The sequence below is a fragment of the Loxodonta africana genome, chromosome 6 (assembly GCF_030014295.1).
Source record: "Loxodonta africana isolate mLoxAfr1 chromosome 6, mLoxAfr1.hap2, whole genome shotgun sequence".
NCBI classification, from domain to species: Eukaryota; Metazoa; Chordata; class Mammalia; order Proboscidea; family Elephantidae; genus Loxodonta; species Loxodonta africana.
In genome coordinates, this window is record NC_087347.1 from 20,281,466 (window position 1) to 20,290,812 (window position 9,347).

The following is a 9,347-nucleotide window of genomic DNA, read 5'->3' on the forward strand; positions in this document are numbered from 1 at the left end:
ACTGGATAACTGGGAGCTCCTAAAAATCAAACACTTATGCTCACCCAAAACTTCACCAAAAGAGTAAAAAGCTTACCTACAGACTGGGAAAAAGTTTTTAGTTATGACATTTCCTATCAGCACTGATCTCTAAAATCTGCATGATACTGCAAATACTCAACTACAAAAGGACAAATAACCCAATTAAAAACTGGGCAAAGGATACAAACAGGTACTTAACTTAACCAGGTTGCTAACTGGTACATGAGGAAATGCTCATTATCATGAGCCATTAGACAGATGCAGATCAAAACTACAATGAGATTCCGTCTCACTCCAACAAGACTGGCATTAATCCAAAAAACACAAAACAATAAATGTTGCAGAGGCTGTGGAGAGATTGGAACACTCATACACTGCTGGTGGGAATGTAAAATGGTACAACCACTTTGAAAATTGTTTTGGTGCTTCCTTAAAAAGCTAGAAATAGAACTACCATACGATCCAGCAATACCACTCCTTGGAATATATCCAAGAGAAATAAGAGCCTTTACAAGAGCAGATATATGCACACCCATGTTCATTGCAGCACTGTTTACAATAGCAAAAAGATGGAAATAACCAAGGTGCCCATCAATGGATGAATGGATTAATAAATTATGGTATATTTACACAATGGAATACTGCACATCGATAAAGAACAGTGATGAATCTGTGAAATATTTCATAACATGGAGGAATCTGGAAGGCATTATGCTGAGTGAAATTAGTCAGTTGCAGAAGGACAAATATTATGTAGGATCACTATTATAAGAACTTGAGAAATAGTTTAAACAGAGAAGAAAATATTCTTTGATAGTTATGAGAGGGGGAGGGGAGAGGGGTGGGAGAGGGGTATTCACTAATTAGATAGTAGATAAGAACTACTTTAGGTGAAGGGAAAGACAACACAAAATATAGGCGAGGTCAGCACAACTGGATTAAACCAAAAGCAAAGAAGTTTCCTGAATAAAATGAATGCATCGAAGACCTGCGTAGCAGGGGTGGGCGTTTGGGGACCATGGTTTCAGGGGACAACTAAATCAACTGGCATAATAAAATCTATTAAGAAAACATTCTGAATCCCACTTTGGAGAGTGGCATCTGGGGCCTTAAATGCTAGCAAGCAGCCATCTAAGGTGCATCAATTGGTCTCATCCCTCCTGGATCAAAGGAGAATGAAGAACACCAAGGACAAAAGGTAATTACTAGCCCAAGAGACAGAAAGGGCCACATACACCAGAGACTACATCAGCCTGAGACCGGAAGAGCTAGATGGTACCTGGCTATAACCAATGACTGCCCTGACAGGGAACACAACAGAGAACCCCTGAGGGAGCAGGAGAACAGTGGGATGCAGACCCCAAATTCTCATAAAAGAGACTAGAAGGACCCTGCTGGCCAGAGCCCTCAGACCTTCTGTTGGCCCAGGACAGGAACCATTCCCAAAGCCAACTCTTCATACAGGGATTAGATTGGATAATAGGTTGGAGAGGGATGCTGGTGAGGAGTGAGCTTCTTGGATCAGGTGGACCCTTGAGACTATGTTTGCATCTCCTGCCTTGAAGGGAGGTGAGAAGGTACAGCATGTTAGAACCTGGCGAAATGGACACAGAAAAGAGAGAGTGCAGGGAGATAGCGGGCTGTCTCATTGTGGGGAGAGCAATTGAGAATGTGTAGCTTTGGGTGTGTATACAAGTTTTTGTGTGAGAGACTGACATGATCTGTAAAGTTTCACTTAAAACACAATAAAAATTAAAAAAAAAAGGAAAGAAAGAAAAGGTGAAAATGAATGGCAGAAGAGACTCTGAAAGTTGTTTTTGAGCATAGAGTAGCTAAAGCAAATGGAAGAAATGATGAAGTAGAAGAGTCGAACAGAAGAGTTCAAAGGGCAGTTGGAGAAGACAAAGTACTATAATGAAATGTACAAAGACCCATAGTTTGAAAACCAAAAGGAAAGAACATGCTCAGCATTTCTCAAGCGGAAGGAACTGAAGAAAAATTTCAAGCCTCAAGTTGCAGTATTGAAGGATTCTATAGGGAAAATACTAAATAATGCAGGAAGCATAAAAAGAAGATGGAAGGAATACTCAGAGTCCCTCTACCAAAAGAATTGCTCAACATTCAACCATTTTAGGAGGTACCACATGACAAAGAACCAAGGGTACTAAAGAAAGAGCTTTAAGCTCCACTGAAAGCATTGGCACAAAACAAGGCTCCAAGAATTGACAAAATATAAACTGAAATGTTTCAACACACAGATGCAGCACTAAAAGTTCTCTGTCATCTATGCCAAGAAATTTGGAAGACACCTACCTGGCCAAACAACCAGAAGAGGTCCGTGTTTGTACCCATTCCAGAGAAAGGCGATCCCTCAGAATGTGGAAATTATCAAAAAATACAACTAATATTATATGCAAGGAAAATTTTGCTAAAGGTCATTCAAGAGTGGATGCAGCAGTACACAGAAGAAGACTGCCAGAAACTCAATCTGGATTCAGAAGCGGGCATGGAACAAGGAAAATCATTGCTGATACCAAGTGGATCATGGCTGGAAGTAGAAAATACCAGAACTATGGTTTTTTTTTTTTATGTTTACCTGTGTTTTATTGACTATATGAAGGAATTTGACTATGTAGAACATAACAAATTATGGATAATATTGAGAAGGATGGGAATTGCAGAACACTTATTTGTGCTCATGAGGAACTTAGACCAGAGGTAATTTTTCAAAGAGAATAAGGGGACACTTGGTGGTTTAAAGTCAAGAAAGGTGTGTCAGGGTTGTATCCTTTCACCCTACTTATTTAATCTGTATGCTGAGAAAATAATCCAAGAAGCTGGACTATATAAAAGAAGAACAGGACATCAGGACTGGAGGGAGACTCATTAACAACCTTCATTATGCAGATGACACAACCTTGCTTGCTGAAAATGAAGAGGTCTTGAAGCACTTACTAAACAAAATCAAAGACCACAGCATTCAGTATGGATTACACCTCAACATAAAGAAAACAAAAATCCTCACAACTTGAACAATGAGCAGTGTCACGATAAACAGAGAAAAGATTAAGTTGTCAATGATTTCATTCACTTGGATCCACAATCAATGCCTGTGGAAACAGGAGTCAAAAAATCAAACAACACATTGGGTTAATCTCTTGCAAAAGATCTTTTAAGTGTTAAAAAGCAAGGCTGGCACTTTAAAAGTTAAGGTGCACCAGACCCAAAGCATGGTGTTTTCAATCACCACATACACATGTGAAAACTGGACAATGAATATAGAAGACCAAAGAAGAATCGGTGCATATGAAGTATGGTGTTGATGAAAAATATTGAATATTCCATGATCTGCCAGAAGAATGAACAAATCTATCTTGGAAGAAGTCCAGCAAGAATGCTCATTAGACACTAGGACAGTGAGACTTCATCTCATGTACTTTGGAAATGTTGTCAGAAGGAAGTGTTCCCTAGAGAAGGACATCATACTTGCTAGAGTAGAAGGTAAAAAAAAAAAAAGGAATAAAGTCAATGAGATGGATTGTCACAGTGGCTGCAACAGTGGGCTCAAACATAATAATTGTGAAGATGGCAAAGGACCATGCAGTGTTCCATTCTGTTGTACGTAGGGTCACTATGAGTTGCAACCAACTTGATGGCACCTACCAACAATAAGATTAGACAAAAGCTTTTGGAGTTAAGTACAATTAGTTAAGAAGGATTTCCACGCTTAATTCTTCTACAAACTTAATTTCCTTTTGCCATGTAACATATTTACAGATCAGGAGTTTGAGATATAGGCATCTTTTTCAACCATTATTCTGTCTGTCACAGGTCCTAAGTATATGTGGGGCACGTCCAGGGTTATTTACTAGGCAGAGTCCCTTTCACACCTGCAGATGAGATAAGCACTGCCATTTCTATAACTTTCACTTTATTGCTTGCTTGACTCAACAACAAGATTGCTCCCAAACTTACCTAAATTATATGCCAACCTGTATCCAAGAAAGACAATAAAGGAAGGATGTAGTTTAGGTAAGCCAATTGACTCTTTGGCTATCAGTTTTATTATTTCTAGAATGTAGAGTTTGTCCTGTAAATCTTCATTTAAAGGATACTAATAAAAAGAAAAACAAGAATTTGAAATGACTTAGCAGTGGAGGTTTATTCTCTAAGAGTTCACAATTATACAAATGGATAATATTCTACTAAATATGATATGTCATTGCTATATTTAGTAATAATAAAGGAGACAAAGGAAGCATGAGCCCATAGAATTTTCATACTTACATTAGAAAGTTTTCAATGGAAATTTGATAGGCACAGATGTTTGTAGAGAAATTTTAAGTGATAACTCTAATGGTGCAAAGGAGACTCAAATAAACAAGTTTTATTTAGAGAAGGCTTAAAAAAAAGAGAGAAGGTATTAGACATTTAAATTTTCAGAATGTTCAGGCATAGGCTGAGAAAAAGACTTTATAAGAGTTCTGGCTTACTCACACTGAGTTTCAAATTTTGTGCATCTGAGAAGCGGAAAATTAAAAACTGCCAAATGTGTCTGTGATCTCTGTTTTTGTCTCATTCTTTCTGCAAATTTGTTCATGGAGAAATTTGGCGAATTTTGGAGCATAGTTGGAATTTGACTTTAAATAATGCTTTGATGATCATGTAAGTACTAAGGAAAAATTTGGAAAACTTATACGTGGGAGCCTGTGTCTTTTAAAATTCATAAGATCTTTTTAGAAACTGATATTACATTATTGTTCTTGGACATACACTGATTCTTGGCTCAGTTCATAGATCTTTCCCCCACAAAACCTCAGATTAAGAAATATTATCAGTCTTAGAGGAAATACAACCAGAGTGCTCTTTAGAAGCAAGGATGGTGAGTCTTTGGCATGCATACTTTGGACATGTTCTCACAAAAAATCACTCCCTGGAGAAGGATGTGTTTGGTAGAGTGTTAGTGAAAATGAGGGGCCCTCAATGAGAAAGACTGACACAATAGCCATGACAATGGACACCAACATACCAAGGATCATGAAGGTGGAACAGGACCAGGCAGTGTTTCATTCTGTTAAACATAAGTTAAACATGAATTGGAGCCAACTAGAACACTACTAACAAAAAAAAAAACCTGCTAGACTCCCAGGACACTGATTTTTTTCCCCTCTCATTGCATTTGTCGCATTCTTGAGGACAAATGTCTTTTGCCCACTCCTAGATTCTAAGGACCTGGAAGCTATATTCTTCAGTGTTTGTTCTATGGAGACTCACAATATAAGAGGTACTTAAGCAAGATTTGTTGCATAAACACATATATTCTAAAACTAAGTGGTATTTCAGAGAACACTAGAAGTACCTTGGAAGCACTTAGTATCATCTCCTGATATTAAGTCCAGGACACATCTAATATTCAACAGTTCTTCATTGTCCTGCAATGGGGAAAATAAATGATAATATCTTTTAAGATTTGATCAAATCTGTGACTCAGTAGATTATAACAGTTCCCAATTTAAGGCCAGAAGAAAGGATAAATTTCTTTAGTTAAATATCAGAGGTTGCTGCATTTTCTTTGAAATTATTTCTGTACACAAATCACCATTAAACAACCATTAGTCATTTTGTTCCCAGCTCACAGCTTTGTTCCTTTAGTTACAACTTTCTTCCCCAGATCTTTCATGCTGGTTTTCCCATTATTTAGTTTCAGAAAAAACACCACTTTCTAAGAGACACTGACACTCACCATCTTATTTAAAGCAGCTCCAGATCCCAGCCCAGTGTGTGCTACATTATGTTTGCTTTTTAATATTTTGTTTAATTAATGCACAGCCAAGAGTGGGACAAAGCAAAGGTTCCCAAAACGTGAACTGCTGCCTGTGTTCTAGAATGCCATCTGCCCTCGATGGCAATTCTCCCATCTGTTCCTTCTCAATCCACAGGCTTTAGTTTTCCTTGCTTCCTAACAGTTCTGTATGCAGAGCTGGCTACATAATTTCCAGAGCCCAGTGCAAAATTAAAATGTAGGTCTCCTTATTCAAAAAGCAGAAGACCTTTTTCCATTCTTCTGTTATGTCATTGAACCAATAATTCCGTTTCTTTTTTTCTTTTAAGATTTGTATTTTTTTTTCTTTTCTATTGGGCTTTAACTGAAAGTTTACAATTCATGTCAGTTTCTCATACAAAAACTTATACACGTATTGTTATGTGACCTTAATTGCTCTCCCTACTATGTGGCAGCACACTTTTTCTCTCCAGCCTGTATTTCCCGTGTCCATTCAACCAGCTCCTGTCCCAGTCTGCCTTCTCATCTCACCTCCAGACAGGAGCTGCCCACATAGTCTCATGTGCCTACTTGAGCTAAGAAGCACCATCCTCAACAGTATAATTTTATGTCTTATAGTCCACTCCAACCTTTGTCTGAACAGTTGGCTTCCAGAAAGGTCTTAGTTTTGAGCTAACAGAGAGTCCAGCAGCCATGACCTCTGTGGTTCCTCCAGTCTCAGTCAGACTATTAAGTCTGTTTTTTGTTTTTTTTTTTTCCCCTAGAATTTGAGGTCTGCATTCCACTTTTCTCCGGCTCCATCAGGGATTGTCTGTTGTGTTTGTTATGATTGCAGTCACTGATGGTAGCAGGGCACCACGTAGTTCTTCTGGTCTCAGGCTGATGGAGTCTCTCATTTATGTGGTCCTTTCTTACTCTTGGGTGCATATATTTTCCTTGTATCTTTGGTGCTTTTCATTCTTCTTTGCTCCAGGGGGTTGAGATCAAACGATGCACCTTAGATGGCCATTTACGAGCTTTTAAGACCCCAGACATTACTCACCAAGGTGGGATACAGAATGTTTTCTTAATATACTTTGTTGTGCCAATTGACCTAGATGTCCCCTTAAATCATGGTCCCTGGACCCCTGTCCCTGCTCCTCTATCCATCAAAGTGTTTGGTTGTATTCAGGAAACTTAATAGCCTACGGATTAGTCCAATCGTGCTGACTTTTCCTGTATTGCGTGTTGACCTTCCCTTCACCTAAAATAATTCTTGTGTACTATCTAATTAGTAAATGCCCCTTTCCCTCCCTTCCTCCCCACCCTCAAAACCATCAAAGATTGTTTTCTGATTAATTTCATTCAGTGTAATGCCTTCCAGATTCCTCCATGTTATGAGATGTTTCACGGATTCATCATTGTTCTTTATCACTGCATAGTATTCCATTTGGTGAATATAAAATAATTTGTTTATCCGTTCATCCATTGATGGGCACCTTGGTTGTTTCCATTTTTTGCTATTATAAACAGTGCTGCAACGAACATGGGTGTGCATATATCTATTCGCGTGAGGGCTCTTATTTCTCTAGAATATATTCTAAGGAGTAGAATTGGTAAATCGTATGGCAGTTCTATTTCTAGCATTTTAAGGAGGTACCAAATAGATTTCCAAAGTGGTCGCACCATTTCACACTCTCTCAAGCAGTGTATAAGTGTTCCAGTCTCTCTACAACCCTTCCAACATTTATTATTTTGTGTTTTTTGGATTAATGCCAGCCCCATTTGGGTGAGATGGTATCTCATTGTTGTTTTGATTTTCATTTCTCTAACAGCTAATGATCCTGAGCATTTCCTCATGTATCTCTTAGCCACCTGAATGTCTTCTTTGGTGAAGCGTCTGTTCATATCCTTTGCCCGTTTTTTACCTGGGTTATTTCTCTCTTTGTTGCTGAGGTTTTGCAGTATCTTGCAGTTTTTAGAGATTAGACACTGATCAGATTTGTCTTAGCAAAAACTTCTTCCCAGTCTGTAGGTTATCTTTTTACTCTTTTGGTGAAGTCTTTGGATGAGCATAAGTGCTTGATTTTTAGGAACTCCCAGTAATCTAGTTTCTATTTTGGTGTTTGTGCATACCAGTACCAGTCTGTTTTAACTACTGTGAGGGTATAATAGGTTCTAAACTCAGGTAGTGTGAGGCCTACCACTTTGTTCTTTTTCAGTAATGCTTGACTTATCCAGGGACGTTTTTCCATCTCATTAAAAAATGTCATTGGAATTTGGATAGGGATTGCATTTTTTTTAGATCACTTTGGGTAGAATAGACATTTTCACAATGTTGAATCGTCCTATCCATGAGCAAGGTATGTTTTTCCACTTATGTAGGTTTCTTTTGTTTTCTTGCAGTAGAACCTTGTAGTTTTCTTTGTGTAGGTCTTTTATGACTCTGGTTAGATTTATTCCTAACTATTTAACTTGTTGGGGGCTCTTGCAAATGATATTGATTTGGCGATTTCCTCTTCAACAGTTTCTTTGTTGGTGTAGAGAATTCTAACTGACTTTCGTATGTTTATCTTGTATCCTGATAGTTTGCTGAAATCTTCTATTAGTTTCTGTAGTTTTTTTTGTGCATTCTTTAGGGTTTTCTGTGTAGAAGTTCTTATCATCAGCAAATAGAGATATTTTACTTCTTCCTAAACTATCTGGATGCCCTTTATTTCTTTTCTAGCACAATTACTCTGGCCGGAACCTCTGGCACAATGTTGAATAAAAGTGGTGAAAATGGCATCCTTGTCTGGTTCCCGTTTCAATGGGAATGCTTTCAGACTCTCTCCATTTATATAAATGCCTTTATTATGTGAGGAATTTTGATTTTATTCCTATTTTGCTGAGAATTTTTATCGTGAATAGGTATTGGACTTTGTCAAATGCCTTTTCTGCATCAATTGATCAGATCATGTGGTTCTTATTTCTTGTTTCATTTATGTAATGGATTACTTTGTTTGTTTTTCTAATGTTTAACCCTCTCTGCATTGCTGGTATGAATCCCATGTGGTCATGTTGAATTTTTTTTTTTTTTAATATGTTATTGAATTCTATTGGCTAGAATTTTATTGCGGATTTTTGCATCTAAGTTCATGACAGATATGGGTCTGTAATTTTCTTTTTTTGTGGTGTATTTGTCTGTTTTTGGTGTCAGGGTTATACTGACTTTATAGAATGAGTTTGGGAGTATTCCATCCTCTTCTATGCTCTGAAATACCTTTATGAGTAGTGATGTTAACTCTTCTCTGAAAGTTTGGTAGAATTCTCCAGTGAAGCCACCAGGGCCAGGGCTTTCTTTTGTTGTGATTTTTTTTTTTTCAATTACCTTTTCAATCTCTTCTTTTGTTATTGGTTTATTTAGTTGCTCTATCTCTATTTGTGTTAGTTTAGGTAGGTAGCGTGTTTCTGGAAATTTGTGCATTTCCTCTAGGTTTTCAAATTTGTTACAGTTTTTCATAATATTCTGTTATGGTTCTTTTAATTCAGGTGGGTTTGTTGCAATACCACCCATCTCATTTCT